General features: G+C 37.9%; 1 pseudogene; it reads left to right on the forward strand.

Annotated features, from left to right (window-relative positions):
- The first annotated feature begins 5,165 nt into the window (after window positions 1-5,165).
- The window catches only part of LOC129656423 (tigger transposable element-derived protein 1-like), a 48,091-nt pseudogene continuing 31,760 nt past the window's right edge, over window positions 5,166-21,496 (forward strand).

Below are 21,496 nucleotides of genomic sequence, written 5' to 3' on the forward strand. Positions count from 1 at the left end.
TGCAATGTGGGAGACCCAGGTTTGATCCCTGGGTTGGGAAGATCTCCTGGAGAAGGAAATGGCAACCCACTCCAGTATTCTTGGCTGGAGAATCCCACAGACAGAGGAGCATGGTGGGCTATAGTCCATGGGGTCACAAGGAGTCAGACACGACTGAGTGACTTCACTTAACTTTACGATTCCACTGTCATTTGATTGTTTTCCTTTTCCTATTTTCTTACCCTCCTATTTATCCTGATACTCCATCTAGATATATTTTCCTTAGCAAAATATTCTCTCATTTACTCCAGAACTCACCAACAGAACCAGTGACTAACCAACAGGACAAGTTCATGGTTACGTGACCTGTATAGTCTCATAGGGTCCCATGCGTAAAGACCACACACTTGGTTTTATGATCTGCTATAGCTGTCTTAATATTATTAATACTGTTTTAACTAAGGGCTATTAATTTTTATTTTGCACTGAGCCCTGAAAATCATGTAGCCCATATTTGCTGGAAGGACTGATGCTGAAGCTGAAGCTCCAATATTGTTCACCTGATGCAAAGAGCTGACTCATTGGAAAAGACCCTGATGCTGGGAAAGATTGAAGGCAAGAGGAGAATGGGGTAACAGAGGATGAGATGGTTGGATGGCAGCATTAACTCAGTGGACATGAGTTTGAGCAAACTCTGGGAGGTAGTGAAGGACAGGGAAGCCTGGCATGCTGCAGGACATGGGGGTCACAGAGTAGGACATGACTTACTTATTGGACAACAAATCTGGCTTACAATGACAGTGAATAAGTTCCATATCCGTTTCCCTTCTGAAACTAAGCTTTTTATATCCAGTACCTTCCTATCACTAGTGACCATTGCCATACTCTTCAGTGAAACTTGGTTGCTAGTTGCATTCCAGATATACTTATTTCCTATTTTCATGTTTTACTAGCACTTGAAAATCTGTGGATCACATTAAACTGTGGAAAATTCTGAAAGAGATGGGGATACTAGACCACTGACTTGCCTCTTGAGAAATCTATATGCAGGTCAGGAAGCAACAGTTAGACCTGGAACAACAAACTGGTTCCAGATAGGAAAAGGAGTACCTCAAGGCTATATATTGTCACCCTGATTATTTAATTTATATAAAAAGTACATCATGAGAAATGCTGGGCTGGATGAAACATAAGCTGGAATCAAGATTGCTGGGAGAAATATCAATAACCTCAGATATGCAGATAACACCACCTTTATGGAAAGTGAAGAAGAACTAAAGAGCCTCTTGATGAAAGTGAAAGAGGAGAGTGAAAAAGTTGACTTAAAGCTCAACATTCAGTAAACAAAGATCATGGCATCTGGTCCCATTACTTCACCGGAAATAGATGGGGAAACAGTGGAAAGAGTGGCAGAGTTTATTTCTTTTTTTTTTTTTAATTTTATTTTATTTTTAAACTTTACATAATTGTATTAGTTTTGCCAAATATAAAAATGAATCCACCACAGGTATATATGTGTTCCCCATCCTGAACCCTCCTCCCTCCTCCCTCCCCATACCATCCCTCTGGGTCGTCCCAGTGCACCAGCCCCAAGCATCCAGTATCGTGCATCGAACCTGGACTGGCAACTCGTTTCATACATGATATTTTACATGTTTCAATGCCATTCTCCCAAATCTTCCCACCCTCTCCTTCTCCCACAGAGTCCATAAGACTGTTCTATACCATGACCATGACCAAGTGGGCTTTATCCCAGGGATGCAAGGATTCTTCAATATCGAGAGTTTATTTCTTTGGGCTCCAAAATCACTGCAGATGATGACTGCAGCTATGAAATGAAAAGATGCTTACTCCTTGGGAGAAAAGTTATGACCAACCTAGACAGCTATTAAAAAGCAGAGATGTTACTTTGCCAACAAAGTTCTGTCTAGTCAAGGCTATGGTTTTTCCAGTAGTCACGTATGGATGTGAGAGTTGGACTATAAAGAAAGTCAAGAATTGAGCACTGAAGAATTGATGCTTTTGAACCATGGTGTTGGAGAAGACTCTTGAGAGTTCCTTGGACTACGAGGAGATCCAACCAGTCCATCCTAAAGGAAATAGTCCTGAATATTCATTGGAAGAACTGATGCTGAAGCAGAAACTCCAGTACTGGCGACCTGATGAGAAGAGCTGACTCATTTGAAAAGACTTTGATGCTGGAAAAGATTGAAGGCGGGAAGAGAAGGGGAAGACAGAGAATGAGATGGTTGAATGTCATCATTGACTCAATGGACATGAGTTTGAGTAACTCTGGGAGTTGGAGATGGACAGGGAGACCTGGCTGTTGCAGTTCATCGGGTGGCAGAGTTGGACCTGACTGAGCAAATGAACTGATAATCTCATTTCCTCAAAATTTTACTCAAATTTCATTTTATTTTATATCATTTTTCTCCTTATTTTGTTCTTAGTTTCCACATACTTGAGCTATCTCTCCTTTAAAATCAATAGTACGATGTTTATTTATTTTTAAAGAAAATATTTATCAGGTTTCCTTTAATTTTTCTTTGAGTAAATGTCTTATTACAACAGACTGAAAACTACATGAAGATGAGGATAAACTCTCTTATTTATGTATCACATATAGTGCTTAATAACACAATTTACTAATATAGCATAATTTAAAAATTTTGGTACACATGAAAACTCCTTCTCATATTATAAATTAATAAAAATATGAAAGTGCTTGACTTTTCTGATTTCCTAGCTATACAGTGTTTGCTTCTGAATGGAATGTAGGAAGGGTAGAAATGCAGGCCACAAAAAATTCAGTGATGGGCAAACTTGAAATATAAAGGAAAAGGAGAAGGAAAAGAAAAGAAGAGAGGGAAAAAATGGGAATACAGACACAAACATATCAATTTTACTGATTAACATGTTCCCTAGTTGTAATCACTATCCCTCTCTGACATTCCAGAGAGGTGATATATCATTCGATGTGCTTGGTCTAGAACAGTAAAAGGAGAATTTAGGAAATAATGCAGGAGATGATGTAGCTGGCCTCCAGCATTTTGTTTATGAGAGCATCCATTCATGTCTGCTTGGGCTTGTTGACTAATTTCCATTCTGTCCTTGAGGCATAGATCAAGGAATGAAATTTTGTTATATTAGTCCTGTCTGGTTCTCTACAGATTCAGGAATATCTGGAAACTTCTTAGTGCAAGGTAGTTATATTTATCAAATTTTGTTGGGTTTATCAGTGCTTCTGCTATTTCACCTGAAGTTCCCCCCCCACAATGTTAGATAAATATTATAAAATGGAAAGGAAAACCATAAAGAATAATTATGAAAGGAATAAGAACAAAATATAAGTGAGAACATACATTTTCTAGGTAGAGTGAAACTCAAACACTATTCAAACCAGTTCAATCATTTAATTCCCTAATTATCCTCATTTCTCATCCACTACTGTTTCATACCATGATTGCATAAATAAATGCACATTTAATTGTTAGAGAAGAAAACTTGAAAGTCAAGCTTAAGCCTTTATTATAATTATGTTTAAATTATTCCTATCAAACAAGTAGCCATATACCATTTAGAAAACAATTTTGATGTATACAGAAATACAGTATCAATATAAAAAAGCAAAACAAATTATTTGTGAAGAGGATAAATGTAGGTACATATAAAGATCCTATATAATTATCAGTGTTTTTATTTCATTCTTTCAGTCAATGGATATTATCTTTGTGATACAAAGAGGGAGAAGCAAAAACCATGCAGTTTTTCAGTGACCCTTAAACTTTCCCTCTTGGAGATACTAGAGAAGAAATATTGAGGCACTGGAGAACATTAATCCTAGGAGAGACCATGGAATTCACCTAATTTTTCCTTCAAATTTACCAATAAATGAAAAAATATAAATGTATCCAATTTTGCCTCTTATTTTCAAATGTTTCTATTACACTTCTATTTATTTTTTGTAATTGTTGTCTCAGCATGTTTAAGATAAAGTTAAATTATGATAACTATATATATGCTGCTGCTGCTAAGTCACTTCAGTTGTGTCCGACTCTGTGCGACCCCATAGACAGCAGACCACCAGGCTCCCCCGTCCCTGGGATTCTCCAGGCAAGAACACTGGAGTGGGTTGCCATTTCCTTCTCCAATGCATGAAAGTGAAAAGTGAAAGAGAAGTCGCTCAGTCGTGTCCGACTCTTCACGACCCCATGAACTGCAGCCTGCCAGGCTCTTCCACCCATGGGATTTTCCAGGCAAGAGTACTGGAATGGGGTGCCATTGCCTTCTCTGAACTATATATATATATAAAACAATATATATAAATGAATATATATGTATACTATATTTATATACATTTTTAAAATCCTATTAAATGGCATTTCAACATCTGTTGAGATATTTTTCTCTTTTTAGTCTATTAACATTACACTAATTGTATAACCTGATTTAGAAGTTTCAGTATTCTCTGTCATGTCCTTATCCCTCTTTTTCTTATGTTAACTATTAGAAGCCAACTGTCTAAGGTATTTGTCAGCCTATATTTTCATTCCTGCACTGTTGTGAATATTGCCTAATGTCAAAACACGTGAGGAAGGTCCAACTAACTACTGAGGATCTTGCATCTTGATCTCCTTGGATTTGCTAACATTTCATCCACCACTCTTCAGATATAACCTAGTCTTTGTTATCACCAATAAAGCACTTCATTCAAAATTTTGATTTATTATCTGCTGATGACTATCCTTCCACTTCAATATTTAATTCCAGCATTGCTTCAACCTCACTGAGAATTTCTGATCTCAAACCGGCCACCTTTAAGTCTTTAATCCTTTCCCCTAATACCTCAAGTTCTATTTTTCTCTTGGCTCAGGTTAGATTCCATGATCCTTCGCTGTAACAAGTATCTTATAAATGCCATAAGATCCCATATCCTTCTATAATATTTGCCTGGAAAAATACTTCTAATAAATCCCAAGTATTTAATCGTTGCATGTCTTTTTAGGAGCATGTTGGGTGAACATGTTGGGTGAATATTATATTAACTGAGTACACTTTAAATTTAGGATCATACATTTCAAATGAGTATCCATGGTAGCTGCAGAAATGGGCAAGTTCATGAAACTTGGGAAGGTGGTGCTTTGGTGGCTGGGATTGATTGCTATCTCTGCAAAGTGGCAGCTGCTATGGGCAAAAAGAAAACTGCCAAGAGGTCAAAGATCAAGTCTTTTTCGAAAGTTTGTAGTTATAATCACCTCATGCCCACAAGGTATTCTGTGGATACCCCCTTGGACAAAACTGCTGTCAACAAAGATGTCTTCCTGCTCTCAAATGCAAGGCCTGAGAAGAGGCCAAGGATAAGTTTGAGGAGAGATAAAAGACTGGCAAAAATAAATGATTCTTCCAGAACTTGTGGTTTTAGGTCTGTTTAATATTTTCATTAAAATATTAAAAATAATAAATGAAATGAGTATCCACATTATCCAACAACCCTACAATGTATTCCAAGAATATTTATCTTAAACAGTAATTCAGTAGCTCTTTTCCATGCAACTTTACAACTCACCTTCTCCTCACTCTGAGATGATGATCTTGCTTTTTACTTCATTATGAAAAGTACAGTAAAAACTGTCTCTTCTTAGAAGCCTGCCTGCATATGAACATTTGCCTCCTACCTTCAGTAAATGTTTCTGTCCCTATTCTAGGCAACTCCATCTCTCACATATGCACTGCTGCTGCTGCTGCTGCTAAGTCGCTTCAGTTGTGTCTGACTCTGTGCGACCTCATAGACGACAGCCCACCAGGCTCCCCCCTCCCTGGGATTCTCCAGGCAAGAACACTGGAGTAGGCTGCCATTTTTTTCTCCAACGCATGAAAGTGAAAAGTGAAAGTGAAGTCGCTCTGTCATGCCCAACTCTTAGCAACCCCATGGACTGCAGCCTTCCAGGCTCCTCTGTCCATGGGATTTTCCAGGCAAGAGTACTGGAGTAGGGTGCCATTGTCTTCTCCGCACATATGCACTAGATACCATAAACCCTTGCCACTAAAGAAATTTTTCCTGAAATATCCCCTTTCTCTCCAACATCAATATTCCATTTCTACTGGATTATTCTTATCAACATACATACAAGCTGTAATAGTTCCCATTTTAAAACAACTAATCAGGACTCAAAACAACAACAACAAAAACATATTATTACCTTCTGATTCCTCTTCAGTTTTTTCTTCCCCATTCCTTGTTTCCTACTCATTTACCACATCCTTCCCCATTTCCTTGTTTACTATTTATCACAAAAGTTTTTAAAAGACTTGTCTGAGCTTCTTGAGTCTGTTTCTTCACATTTCATTTTCTCTTTAGCCCTCTTGTTATTCCAACAGTTCATTGAAATTATTAAAGTTAAGGCCATCAACCTCTTCCACCCTTTCGGATTCAGTGATCTTCAGGTGACAATCTCTTTATGAAGCATTTGACGCTTTTGAGAAATTCCTTTTTATAAAACTTTTATTGGAATATAGTTGATTTACAATGTTGTTTTAATTTCAGGTCTATAGCAAAGAGATTCAGTTACACACACACACACACACACACACACATATATATACACATATACATATATGAGGTCACAAAGAGTTGGACATAGTGACTGAGCATGCACACACACATACTATATTCCATTATATATATGTACCACATCTTCCTTATCCATTCTTCTGTTGATGTATATTTAGGTTGCTTCCATCTCTTGACTATTGTAACCAGTGTTGCAATGAACATTAGGGTGCATATATCCTTTAGAACCATATTTTTCTCTGGATATGTATGCCTGTGAGTAGTATTGTTGGTTCATATGCTAGCTCTATTTTTAGTTTTTTTAAAGGAATCTCCATTCTGTTCTCCATAGTGGCTGTACCAATTTACAATCCCACCAACAGTGTAGGAGGATTCCCTTTTTTCTATACCCTCTCCAGCATTTATTATTTGTAGGCTTTTTGATGATGGCCATTTTGACTGGTGATACCTCATGGTAGTCTTTATTTGCTTTTCTCTAATAATCGCAATGTTAAGCATCTTTTCATGTGGTTTTTGACCATCTGTATGTCTTCTTTGCACAAATGTCTATTTAAATCTTCTGCCCACTCCTTCTTCTTGATACACTTCCTCACTTGGATTTTATGATAGCACTGTCTCCTAATTATCTTCTTTTCCTTCTCAGTCTTTTATTGTCATTGCTGTCATTGTCATTGGTATGTGTGTGTGTGTATATATATATATATATATATATATATATATATATATGTGTATATATATATACACATATATATATATCTAAATGAAGCAATCCCCAGATCTTGTCCTCAATACTTTTCTCCTGCCTATTTGCAGTTTCTTTCTAGGGAAACTATATTAGCCCTATGGGCATTAAACTCCATGTATTCATTGAAGACATCAAAATATAAACACTTAGATTTCCTTTTTCTCTGAACAAGGCAAGAATACTGAAGTGGGTTTCCATTCCCTTCTCCAGTGAACCACATTCTGTCAGACCTCTACACCATGACCTGCCCATCTTGGGTCCAATCTCAAAGAAAGGCAATGCCAAAGAATGCTCAAACTATCGCACAATTGCACTCGTCTCACACGCTATGCTAAGTCATTTGAGTCGCGTCTGACTCTGTGCGACCCCATAGACGGTAGCCCACCAGGCTCCCCCATCCCTGGGATTCTCCAGGCAAGAACACTGGAGTGGGTTGCCATTTCCTTCTCCAATGCATGAAAGTGAAAAGTGAAAGTGAAGTCACTCAGTCGTGTCCGACTCTTATCAACCCCATGGATTGCAGCCTAACAGGCTCCTCCATCCATGGGATTTTCCAAGCAAGAGTACTGGAGTGGGGTGCCATTGTCTCACACGCTAGTAATGATCAAAATTCTCCAAGCCAGTCTTCAGCAATATGTGAACCATGAACTTCCAGATGTTCAAGCTGGCTTTAGAAAAGGCAGAGGAACCAGAAATCAAATTGCCAACATCCACTGGATCATCGAAAAAACAAGAGAGTTCCAGAAAAACATCTATTTCTGCTTTATTGACTATGCCAAAGCCTTTGACTGTGTGGATCACAAAAAACTGTGAAAAATTCTGAAAGAGATGGGAATACCAGACCACCTGACCTGCCTCTTGAGAAACCTATATACAGATCAGGAAGCAACAGTTAGAACTGGACATGGAACAACAGAATGGTTCCAAATAGGAAAAGGAGTTCGTCAAGGCTGTATAGTGTCACCCTGCTTATTTAACTTCTATGCAGAGTACATCATGAGAAACGCTGGGCTGGAAGAAGCACAAGCTGGAATCAAGATTGCTGGGAGAAATATCAATAACCTCAGATATGCAGATGACACCACCCTTATGGCAGAAAGTGAAGAGGAACTCAAAAGCCTCTTGATGAAAGTGAAAGTGGAGAGTGAAAAAGTTGGCTTAAAGCTCAACATTCAGAAAACAAAGATCATGACATCTGGTCCCATCAATTCATGGGAAATAGATGGAGGAACAGTGGAAACAGTGTCAGACTTTATTTTTCTGGGCTCCAAAATCACTGCAGATGGTGACTGCAGCCATGAAATTAAAAGACGCTTACTCCTTGGAAGGAAAGTTATGACCAACCTAGATAGCATATTCAAAAGTAGAGACATTACTTTGCCAACAAAGGTTCGTCTAGTCAAGGCTATAGTTTTTCCTGTGGTCATGTATGGATGTGAGAGTTGGACTGTGAAGAAAGCTGAGAGCTGAAGAATTGATGCTTTTGAACTGTGGTGTTGGAGAAGACTCTTGAGAGTCCCTTTGACTGCAAGGAGATCCAACCAGTCCATTCTGAAGGAGATCAGCCCTGGGATTTCTTTGGAAGGAATAATGCTAAAGCTGAAACTCCAGTACTTTGGCCACGTCATGGGAAGAGTTGACTTATTGGAAAAGACTCTGATGCTGGGAGGGATTGGGGGCAGGAGGAAAAGGGGACAACAGAGGATTAGATGGCTGGATGACTTAACCGATTCGATGGACATGAGTTTGAGTGAACTCCGGGAATTGGTGATGGACAGGGAGGCCTGGTGTGCTGCAATTCATGGGGTTGCAAAGAGTCAGACATGACTGAGCGACTGAACTGAACTGAACTGAACCTGAAAATAGTGTTGAATTATGGTAGGAAATATTGGAGAGAGAGATCAACTCTTTCAGGTCAGTCACAGAGTCGTGACCAAATCTTTGTGACCCCATGGACTGCAGCACGCCAGGCTTCTCTGTCCTCACCAACTCCCAGAGCTTGCTTAAACTCATGTCCATTGAGTCAGTGATTTCATCCAACCATCTCAACCTCTGTCATCCACTTCTCTTCCAACCTTTAATCTTTCCAAGCATCAGGAAGAAGCACAAGCTGGGTCTTTTCCAATGAGTCAGTTCTTCACATCAGGTGGTCAAAGTATTGGAGTTTCAGCTTCAACATCAGTCCTTCCAATGAATATTCAGGACTGATTTGCTTTAGGATTGAATGGTTCGATCTCCTTGCAGGCCAAGGGACTCTCAAAAGTCTTTTCCAACACCACAGTTCAAAAGCATATCAATTCTTTGGTGCTCAGCTTTCTTTTTAGTCCAACTCTCACATCCATACATGACTACTGGAAAAACCATAGCTTTGACTAGATGGACTTTTGCTGGCAAAGTAATGTCTCTGCTTTTAAATATGCTGTCTAGATTGGTCATAGGTTTTCTTCCAAAGAGCAAGCATCTTTTAATTTCATGGCCACACTCAACCAATTGCAATGATTTTGGAGCCCCCCCCCAAAAAAAATTCTCTCACTGTTTCCATTGTTTTCCCATTTAATTGCCATGAAGTGATGGGACTGGATGCCACAATCTTAGTTTTCTGAATGTTGAGTTTTAAGCCAACTTTTTCACTCTCCGTTTTCACTTTCATCAAGAGGCTCTTTAGTTCTTCTTTACTTTCTGCCATAAGGGTAGTGTCATCTGCATATCTGAGGTTATTGATATTTCTCCCAGAAATCTTGATTTCAGCTTGTACTTCATCCAGCCTGGCATTTCACATGATGTACTCTGCATATAAGTTAAGTAAACAGAGTGACAATATACAGCCTTGATGTAGTCCTTTCCCAATTTGGAACCATGTCTGATTCTAACTGTTGCTTCTTGATCTGCATACAGATTTCTTAGGAGTCAGGTAAGGTGGTTTGGTATCCCCATCACTTTCAGAATTTTCCACAGTTTATTGTGATCCACACAGTCAAAGGCTTTGGCATAGTCAATAAAGCAGAAGTAGATATTTTTCTGGAACTCTTTTTTGCTTTCTTGATGATCCCACGGATGTTGGCAATTTGATCTCTGGTTCCTCTCCCTTTTGTAAATCTAGCTTGAACATCTGCAAGTTCACAGTTCATGTACTGGTGTAGCCTGGTTTGGAGAATTTGGAGCATTACTTTGCTCCCGTGTGAGATGAGTCCAATTGTGTGGTAGATTGAGCATTTTTTGGCATTGCCTTTCTTTGGTATTGGAGTGAAAACTGACCTAATATGGTGGAAGTGACAAATAGATTCAAGGGATTAGGCTTGATAGACATAGTGCCTGAAAAACTATGGCTGGAGAGAGGGTTGTGATATTTACAACACTATTGAATCCAATAGTGAGGTAATAGAGATATTTTTAAGAATGTGGTAAATACTTATATATTATCTTGGTTAATGACCTGTCATTGAGTTTCTACTATTTGTATCAGAGTGTGCCACTCAAATTGTACTACCAAGGACTGGATTTGATGTTTGGCCAAAACCTCAAATAAATTTTTAAAGAAATTAGTTAACTAAAATATGTTAAATGAATCCTTTTCTAATTACCAGGGGACATCAAGTCAGAGGTGTATGGGTGTTCAGTGTGTAAGGACTCATGTTTTTCCAGTTTCTCAAGTGGAAATGTGCTGGCATTGGTGGTGATGAAATTCTGCCTCCCTGGGTAAGATCTTGCCACGCTGTGAGAAGCAGAGACTGGGGGCTTAAAAAACATCCTCTTATACTCCAACTGTGGCATCTTGAAACTCCATTGCTTATTTGCAAAACTTGCCTTTTTCAAGCCAGAATACTAGATCTAATATCTGGATCTTAAATATAAGCTGTTATGCCATCAGCATTATGCAGCTTCATTGCTCAGTGTTACATAATGATGACTAAGCATTCCATATACACGGTTGCATCAGGACTATATAAAGATGGTCTGTCTGTAGGCTTACATAAGCAGTTATTTATAAGGCCTAGAAGCAACTGATCATGGCATTTCTTGGCAGGGCTCCCCTTAGCTAAGCATTTTAGAAATACATGAACAATTAGAATATAGGTACTAAATTAATGCTTAGCAAAGCAAGGATTGAATAATACATATAGGAAATACCATAGTAATTTTGAAGTAAAGCAGATATATTCAATGCATGTTTGTTCTCTTAATTTGGCATTATGGGGTTCAGAAATACAGTCTATGTTGTATAGAAGGGGAAACTTTATTATTGAGAGAGAGTAGATATCAGTGCAAGTTTTGAGACTAGTGCTGCTTGCTGAGATTTAAATATATTTTATGTCTAATGTATCTACAAGTCTGAATTAGAAAGTCTCCCTGAAATTTGATTGCATGACTATAAAACTGATATATTAATAGATATAAGAATCAATAACTCCTTTTCACATAAGAACAAATAATATGTGTGAATAGCTGAGTACTATACTTTATGTTTGGAGTTCTATTTCACTGCAAACAGTCATATATCTAGACAGTATTTTAAAGTGCTGCAACTTGTAATCCAATTATGAAATTAGTTGATATTGTAAAAGATCAAAAAGGAATTCTCAATCAAGAATAACCTAAATAGTTCCTTCTTTATTTCATGTTCCATAAAGTATCTGAAGTACCCAAAGCTGTGCAAAATATTTAGCTTTCCTTGTTTTTGTTTTTGAGCAGTAAATAAAAGCAGCTAGCATCAGAGATACTTAGCTATCTTTGTAAAGGAAATTTTCCATTTTTATAGTTAAATAGAATTCCAGAAGTTTCAATTTACACTCAGAAGAGAATCTTTTGTCTCCTTCCCTCTATCTCCCTCTTTCTCTCTCTCACACACACAATTTAGAAGTAGGCCAGAGACTCTTCTGACATCCATATCATGACAGACTGAATCAAGGACTATGATTCCATGGCTAATTCATGGATCAGATTGGATCCGTGGTCTATAGGCTTTATAAGTTAGACAAAGACAGTCTAGCACCAGACTTATTTAAAGACTAAAGAGCTTTGAGATACAGAATTTTTTAAATAGTAAATCCATCTATTTTTTAGTTCTATGTTTTTTAAATAAAAATATGTTTGATTAAAATTCCTTTTCATCAACTAAAAATAATAACAGCTTCCCTACTTTGATGTCTTAATAGAATAGATTATGGCTAAAGTGTCCTTCAGTAAAATACCTTTAGGTTTATAAAGTGAACTGAACTTGAATATGGTGCTTTGCAGGTTTTCTTGGTGGCTCAGATGGTAAAGAATCCACTTGCAATGCAGGAGACCCGGGTTTGGTCCCTGGGTTGGAATGATCCCCTGGAGAAGGGAATGGCCACCCCAGTCTAGTATTCTTGCCTGAAGAATCCCCATGGACTGAGAAGCTGATGGGTTACAGTCCATGAAGTCACAGAGTGTCATATGTGACTGAAAGGCTACCACTTGACTATTAATGGTGTATTTTAGAATTCAGATAGTATTCTAGATAAAAATATTTTTATCAATTATTTTTTGATCTGTTGTTTTCTGTTTGTGAGTGTATTGTTCTGTTTTGATGTCTTTATTTTATTAGCTTCACAGATTTAAAATTCAAATACATAGGTAGTAAATAACTATTGGATTATCTGTTCACCCTGTAACTCCTTCCACTGACCCACTCTCTGACTAGATATGGATATTGATATGATATCAACCATGTTTTATTTATTTATTGGCTGCACAGCATGCATGTGGGACCTTGGTTCCCCAATCAGGGATCAAACTCATGCAGTCTGCAATGGAAACATGGAGTCTTAACCACCAGATCTCAAGGGAATTACACAATGTTTGTTTTATATTACTTATCTCTCCCCATAACTTTTTGGGCTTCCCTGGTGGCTCAATGGTAAAGAATCCTCCTGCCAATGCAGGAGATGCTGATTTGATCCCTGGGTCGGGAAGACCCACTGGAGAAGGAAATGGCAACCCACCCCAGTATTCTTGCCTGGGAAATTCCGTGGACAGAGGCCTGGTGGTCTATAGTCCATGGAGGTGCAAAGAGTCAGACATGACATAGTGACTAAACAACTACAACAAACATAACTTTGGATACATTCAGATTCTCTCTCCTGAAAACTTAGAAATGTGATTCAAAAGTAGTCATTTTTCTTGGTCTCTTGAAATTAGGGCAAATAAATTCTAGTGCTGAGACTGACTTTGTGAGTCTTAAATTGTGAGGTAGAAAATAGTGGTCTTCACATGGCTGCCTAAGTAGAAACAATATCTTCCAGTCTCTCTTATACCAAATGTGGCCATGTATTAAATTTTCACCATTGAAATGTTTACCTTTGTCTTAAGACATTACAGTATTCCCGTCTCCATGCATCCCATAGTGTTGGAACATAAACCCATAATCTAGCCTGAACTTCAGAAGACAATATCAGAGGGTATATAGAAATCAGAGTTTTGAAAGAATCTGGGTCTTTAAATGAGAGCTGACTTCAGACGTTCACTTTGGGACATTTATATCTGAGAGAAAAAAAGAAAAATCTTTTTTTTTCTAAGCTCCTTCACTTTGGGCCTCTTTTTTTCAATAGCAGTCTAGCCTTTATCCTAAGTAGACCAAGCATATGAAATAGTAAATAATAGTAGATAGAAAGAAGAAAATGAAGCAAACTGATGGAGAAAGAGAAGCTAAAAAACATATGATCCAAAGGTATAGTCTAAGAGACACATACTCACTTTTATTTTTCTTGTTTCTTATTTAATTTTTGTATCATGAATTAAATGTATTCTAACAGAAGTGTTTCCCAGGGTTAGGCTCTGTACATTATAAGAAGTTCTTTTTTAATTCAAGCTGGATTGAGTTTTCCTTCCGATAAAGTCATTACTAACTCAATACTTGATCGAAAGTCTGAGATTGCAAGTATCATACCCCAGAATCATGCCCGGATGAGTAGTAGAGAGAAGGAAGTTTCCTCTAGCCTGGCTTATTAAACTGACTCAACATATACATTACCCAAGTGATTTTCTACTGCCTTTGGCATCCATATCATATGCCCTCATAAAATAACATTTTAGGGGACTTAGAAGCCAAATATAATTAAATTGTTTTGATTAGTTTTTACATAGTAGAAAAGGGTCCAATTAAAGTCCCAAGCTCCTTTGGCTGGAAGTAGAGAGAAAGAAAAAACAGACTGATGCTCTGAAGTTACTGAGCTCCAAATTAATTACATGGATAGTAATTATAATAATAGAGACAATTTATATGCATGATTCCTGGGAGCCAAGTCTTTTGTATTCATTGTCTTATTTAATTTTCACCAAAAATTTAAAAAGATAGATTCTTTTATAATTTCCTTAATACATTTGACTAAAATGAGATCTAGAGTGTTAAGAAATTCACTCAAAGTGTTACAAATTGTCTTTATTCTAGTTCTGATTTATGCAAACACTATTACACTTTTAACCATTATGCTACATTGAATATGATCAAGAAAGTTACCATTTGTTGTTGAAGTGACTGCATCCTCTCCTTCTATTTGTGCTTATGGCACAGGCTGATTTCTGAAAGAAAAATGAGGGAAATTCTGGTAATATTCATGGAAATGATTATGAAAAGTGGTGGAACCATGAAACAAGAGAACCCAAACACTTTCTGTAATGATGTTTAACTCCATATAGAATGTGGACACTAATCCACATTCTATTATTAAAGCACATTCTACCATTCTGCCTTACCACTCTCCAAGGCTATTTAAAATGTAAACTCTGCTCTAGCTAATCATTTTCCATATAGATTCCTAGGCTACAGTTATTAAGAATTACTCAGAGAAGTTTCCAAGTACAGTCTGGTTTTTATCCCATTTAAAAAAAGTGCCAAAGTATTGCTAAGAGAGTAAATCTGAAAAGTTCTCATCACAACAAGAAATGTTAGTTATGTGAAGTGACTGATGTTAACTACACTTATTTGGGTAAGCACTTCACAATGTGTACATGTATTGTTATATTTTATACCTTGGATTAATATAATATGTCAATCATATCTCAATAAGACTGGAAATAAAACAAATATTATTGCACATGGACTTTGCTTGATTCAAACCAAGAAGACAGAAAATCTTGGTTATTCAGGCTATTCGTAACCTGGTTGTTGAGTAAAAAGAACAGCAAAACATGCTGGAAGCTGCCAACTACAATTCCTTTGGTGTTACATGCTGGAAGCTGCCAACTACAATTACTTTGGTGTTACAATTCCTTTGGTGTCTCTTCACTGACAAAGACTAGGTAAGGGACATTTTTACCAATTGTCAGAACACAGGGCAATCAGATTTGCTGATCAACAAAATCATCCCCCCAAACAAACAGTTGTGTCAATATAATGAGGCCCATGTAAGTCACAGTTTCTATTACTTATCTCATTATATCTCCTTGTTTAGTTCAGCTGCTCAGTCGTGTCCAACTCTTTGCAACCCTGTGGACTGCATCACACCAGACTTCCATGTCCATCACCAACTCCGGGAGCTTGCTCAAACTCATGTCCATTGAGTCGGTGATGCAATCCAACCATCTCATCCTCTATCATCCCCTTATCCTTCTGCCTTCAATCTTTCCCAGAATCAGGGTCTTTTCCAATGAGTCAGTTCTTTGCATCAGGTGGCCAAAGTATTAGAGTTTCAGCTTCAGCATCAGTCTTTCCAAGGAATGTTCAGGACTGATTTCCTTTAGGATTGACTGGTTTGATCCCCTTGCAGTCCGAGGGACTCTCAAGAGTCTTCTACAACACCACAGTTCAAAAGCATCAATTCTTCATCACTCAACTTTCTTTATAATCCAGCTCTCACATCCATACATGGCTACTGCAAAAACCATAACTTTGACTAAACAGGCATTTGTAGGCAAAGTAATGTCTCTGATTTTTAATATGCTGTCTAGGTTGGTCATATGTTTTCTTCCAAGGATCAAGTGCCTCTTAATTCCATGGCTGCAGTCACCATCTGCAGTGATTTTGGAGCCCCCCAAAATAAAGTCTCTCACTCTTTCCATTGTTTTCCCATCTATTTGCCATGAAGTGATGGGACCAGATGTCATGATCTTAGTTTCCTGAATGGTGGGTTTTAAGCCAACTTTTTCATTCTCCTCTTTCACTTTCATCAAGAAGTTCTTTAGTTCTTCTTCGCTTTCTGCCATAAAGGTGGTATCATCTGTATATCTGAGGTTATTGTTATTTTCCCAGAAGTCTTGATTCCAGCTTGTGCTTCATCCAGCCTAGCATTTCACATGATGTACTCTGCATATAAATTAAATAAGCAGGGTGACAATATACAGCCTTGATGTACTCCTTTCCCAATTTGGAACCAGTCTGTTGTTCCATGTCCTGTTCTAACTGTTGCTTCCTGACCTGCATACAGATTTCTCAGGAGACAGGTAAATTGGATTTATATTCCCATTCTTGGAGCATTTTCCAGTTTGTTGTGATCTACACAGTCAAAGGCTTTCACATAGTCAATAAAGCAGAAGTAGATGTTTTTCTGGAACTCTCTGGCTTTCTTGATGATCCAACAGATGTTGACAATTTGATCTCTTGTTCCTCTGCCTATTCTAAATCCAGCTTGAACATCTGGAAGTTCACAGTTCAATACTGTTGAAGCTTGGTTTGGAAAGTTTTGAGCATTACTTTACTAGCGTGTGAAACTGAAACTCCAGTACTTTGGCCACCTCATGCGAAGAGTTGACTCATTGGAAAAGACTCTGATGCTGGGAGGGATTGGGGGCAAGAGGAGAAGGGGATGACAGAGGATGAGATGGCTGGATGGCATCACTGACTCGATGGACGTAAGTCTGAGTGAACTCCGGGAGTTGATGATGGACAGGGAGGCCTGGTGTGCTGCGATTCATGGGGTCGCAAAGAGTCGGACACGACTGAGCAACTGATCTGATCTGATCTGATCTTACTAGTGTGTGAGATGAGTGCAATTGTGCAGTACTTTGGACATTCTTTGGCATTGACTTTCTTTGGGATTGGAATGAAAACTGACCTTTTCCAGTCCTGCAGCCACTGCTGAGTGTTCCAAATTTGCTGGCATATTGAGTGCAACACATTCACAGCATCATCTTTTCAGATTTGAAATAGCTCAACTGGAATTCCATCACTTCCACTAGCTTTGTTTATAGTGATTCTTCCTAAGGCCCACTCGACTTCACATTCCTGGATATCTGACTCTAGGTGAGTGATCACACGATCATGGTTATCTGGGTCAGAAAGATCTTTCTTATATAGTTCTTCTTTTATTCTTGCCACCTTTTCTTAATATCTTCTGCCTCTGTTACATCCATACCATTTCTGTCCTTTATTTTGCCCATCTTTGCATGAAATATTCCCTTGTTATCTCCCTGTACAATGTAAATATCTTAACTAATGATGGCTATGTGTTGCTGTTCTATCAGTTTTATTTGTTTCAGCTTCTGAAATGAAAATTGTTATTGTGGTTTGGCTGTTGTCTCTTCTCTTCTATTTTGTATATATGGCACAACAAATATCTGGCTATTGGGGCACAGTTTATCAAATTTCTAAAAATCTACTAATAAAAAATTCTTAAAAGACTTCTATAAAACAGATATCCTTCATAACCTACATCCTATCTTAATAGGTTTATGGTATAGGCTCTGTGTGTTCATGTATATTGCACACTAAAGTTTAAATACTCATTTAAATGATTATGGTAGATGGATAGTGAATAGTTCTCAGCAGGATCAGTTTTAGTTCATACCAGAGAAGAAAAGTTCTTGAAACAGAAGAAAATGACCATGTTTGAGTGCAGAAAGTTGTATGTATTTCACAGAAATCAAGAGTTTCCTGGTGTAAAGTCCTGCATGAAATGTGATGAAACCAAACTTGAGCCCTCTGGCGCAGCCTACCTGGAAGCAGGGGTATCCTTCCTCTTCTCAGTCCCTTGCCAGGCACCATTGTTCTAGAAGAAATCACTCCTCTCTCCCAGATCCCTTGGCTTCCTGGGGAACTCCTGAGGTTTGTATTCTTTTTCGATGACATAGAGACATTCATATATGCTGGTACTCAGTGTGGAGTTGCTGACTTTCTTCCCTTCAATGCTGCTGCTGCTGCTGCTGTCTCTTCAGTCGTCTCCAACTCTGTGCGACCCCATAGACGGCAGCCCACCAGGCTCCCCTGTCCCTGGGATTCTCCAGGTGAGAACACTGGAGTGGGTTGCCATTTCCTTCTCCAATGCATGAAAGTGAAAATTGAAAGTGAAGTCGCTCAGTTGTGTCCGACTCTTAGCGACCCCATGGACTGCAGCCTACTAGGCTCCTCCATCCATGGGATTTTCCAGGCAAGAGTACTGGAGTGGGGTGCCATTGCCTTCTCTGTCCCTTCAATGAGATATCCTTAAACATAACCAAAATATCCCAAACTAACTAAACATCAGGCAGTTATATTATTTTGAACCTTCTTTAAGAAGTTAGAAAATTGGTAGGAAAAAGAATCCATTAACTAAACTGCAACTTACAAAATTATTTTAATAAATATCAGAGAAGTTTCCATCTTAGCTTCTATTCTTTGGTGGAAATTGTCACAAAAACAGAATATTGCATTTGCAAAAATTGCTTCCAATTCTGATAATTGCTTTAAAAGCAATAAAATAATATACCTCTATAAAAAGAGGTTATTGGTGTAATAGAAATAGTGCTTATATCACTATTGTATTTAACATTTATGTCACTATATTGCTAGACTTAACTGTTAACCCCAAAAGACACTTTACTCAACTGATTGTGCCCTTCCTTGGAAATTTTCTTTTTTCTTTTTATAGCTTGAGTTTCAGGTTAGCACAGTTCCTTGGTTTCCTTTTTTTCCTATTAGTAAATCCTTTCAATTCTCCCTATTATTTTGAGTACTGTATCCCCTCTGTTTTGAGCACTCTGACAATAAGGTTTATAGTATATTACTCAATCCTACAAGCCATAGATGGTTAGGCAGAGGCCTTTGCCAGACCCCAATTCAATCATTTTACTTAATTCCAAGAACTTAGAATTCATTTTTAAATTAATTTTATCTAGTTGTTTATCAGAACTAAAACTTCCCATTTTGGGGCCACATTTGGCAATTGATAGGGAGAATTTTGAGATGGCCACAAAGATTCCCATTCCCTGATGTTAACACATTGTATAATCCCACTAAAGTTCTGGAGAAGGACATGGCAACCCACTCCAGTATTTCTTGCCTAGAGAATCCCATGGACAGAGGAGCCTGGCAGGCTCAGTCCATAGAGTCACAAAGAGTCAAATAAGACTGAAGCGACTTAGCACGCACTAAAGCTCAGTTCTTGGACTTCATTCTTCTTTCTAGATACACTCACTTGGTGATCTTTCTTTCTTAAGGCTTCATATGTCATCAACATGATTAGTTTTCCAAAATATATATCTTCATCCAAAATCTCTGTATGAGTTCCATTTTGTATGTGCCTCCTTCACATTTCCAATTAGATATCTGATAAACATCTCAGATTTAACATAATATAGGACTTCTGATATCCCCATACTCTCTACCATCACAACACACGGAAATTCATTTTGCCCATTGTTTAGACCTCAAACTTTGGTGTAATTTTTAACTCAACCCTTAGTCTTACATATTCAAAAGCTACACATAAATCTACTTGGTTTTCTTTCAAAACAGATCCAGAATCTGGCCAATTTTAATCACTCCTATAGCTACCATCTTGTTCTAAGCTGCCATCATTTCTCAGCTGGCACCTGCAATCATTTCTGAACTGGTATCCTTTATTCATCCTATACTCGTTTAGACCCTGCATTTCCAAAGTCAAAGTTTTATAAATTCCAACCAACATGGTCTGGTTTTCCATATCTCTCTGATTTTCTTCATATTACTCATGCCTAAATAATTTCTGTACAGCCACACTGGCCTCTTTGTTCTTTCTTGAACATGTTAAATATGTTTCCTCTTTAAAATTGTTGCCTGAATCATTTCTTTTCTTTGGAATGTTTCTATCCAGATAATCTACTTCACCTCCTTCTAATGTCATCCTCTCCTTAGAGTCTATCCTGACAATCCACTATGTTCATATATTACTAAACTTAAAATTTACATTACCTTACTTTATTTTTCCATTCCTCTCATTGACTTCTAAACTACAGTATATTTTATGTATGTGTCATACATTATTTATTATCTGTCTTCATTCACTGAAGTGTAACCTCCACAACACGGACATTTCCTTGTTTTATATTTTGTCTTCAATATCTGTAACAGGGTCTAGCAATAGCTGCAGTAACAACTGTCTGACACATAAATTAAACCATAGCTAATTTTCTTTAAAATTCTTCTACACAAGTAAAATTATATATTGCTTAAATTGAGAAAAATAAAAACCATCTTAGGCATTTCAAACAAAAGTGTCTTAATACATGGAATTAGCTTATAGGTGACAGAAGGACTGAGGACTCAAAGAAGAGATGGTAGAACAACCTAGAAATTAGAACAGCAGGAAGCTCGAGTGACAAATAGAAGAGGTACTGTTATCAGATTCCAGAAGTTGTTCTCTGTAAAGGGAATTAGAACCACAGTGAAAATAAGATCTGACAATAACTGGGACTACAGAAGCTGGAGGCCTGGAGCTGAAGTCTGAAGACCAGAATATTCCACTTTCTTGTTCACAATGATTGCTTCACATTCTCATCTTATATTTCTCCTGGATGCACATGACTCAGATTGGACTAATCAGTGTCATTACTGGATATTTCCAAAATAATTGGGAAAGTTGCTCTCTCTTCTTGGATGTTTGCTTAGACAGCTGGATACAGTTTTCCCACCATACTGAAAGAATCTATCTCAGAATAACACCAAATAAAGAAAAGTGGAGAGATGGATGGACAGATGCTGATGACATTGTTTAACCTATGAATCTAACAGTTTTTAAATTATATGAATCTTTTGGTTTCCCAGTCACACTAGCCAACAAATTGCTGTCCAGTATTTTGTCCACCTGATGCCAAGAGCCAACTCATTGGAAAAGACCCTGATGCTGGGAAAGATTGAAGGCAAAAGGAAGAGACAACAACAGAGGATGAGATGGTTGGATGGCATCATCAACTTAATGGACAAGAATTTGAACAAACTCTGGGAGATGGTGAAGGACTTGGACGCCTAGAGTGCTGCAGTCCATGAGGTCACAAAGAGTCAGACATGA

This window comes from Bubalus kerabau, chromosome 6 (genome assembly GCF_029407905.1).
Source record: "Bubalus kerabau isolate K-KA32 ecotype Philippines breed swamp buffalo chromosome 6, PCC_UOA_SB_1v2, whole genome shotgun sequence".
NCBI lineage: Eukaryota > Metazoa > Chordata > Mammalia > Artiodactyla > Bovidae > Bubalus > Bubalus kerabau.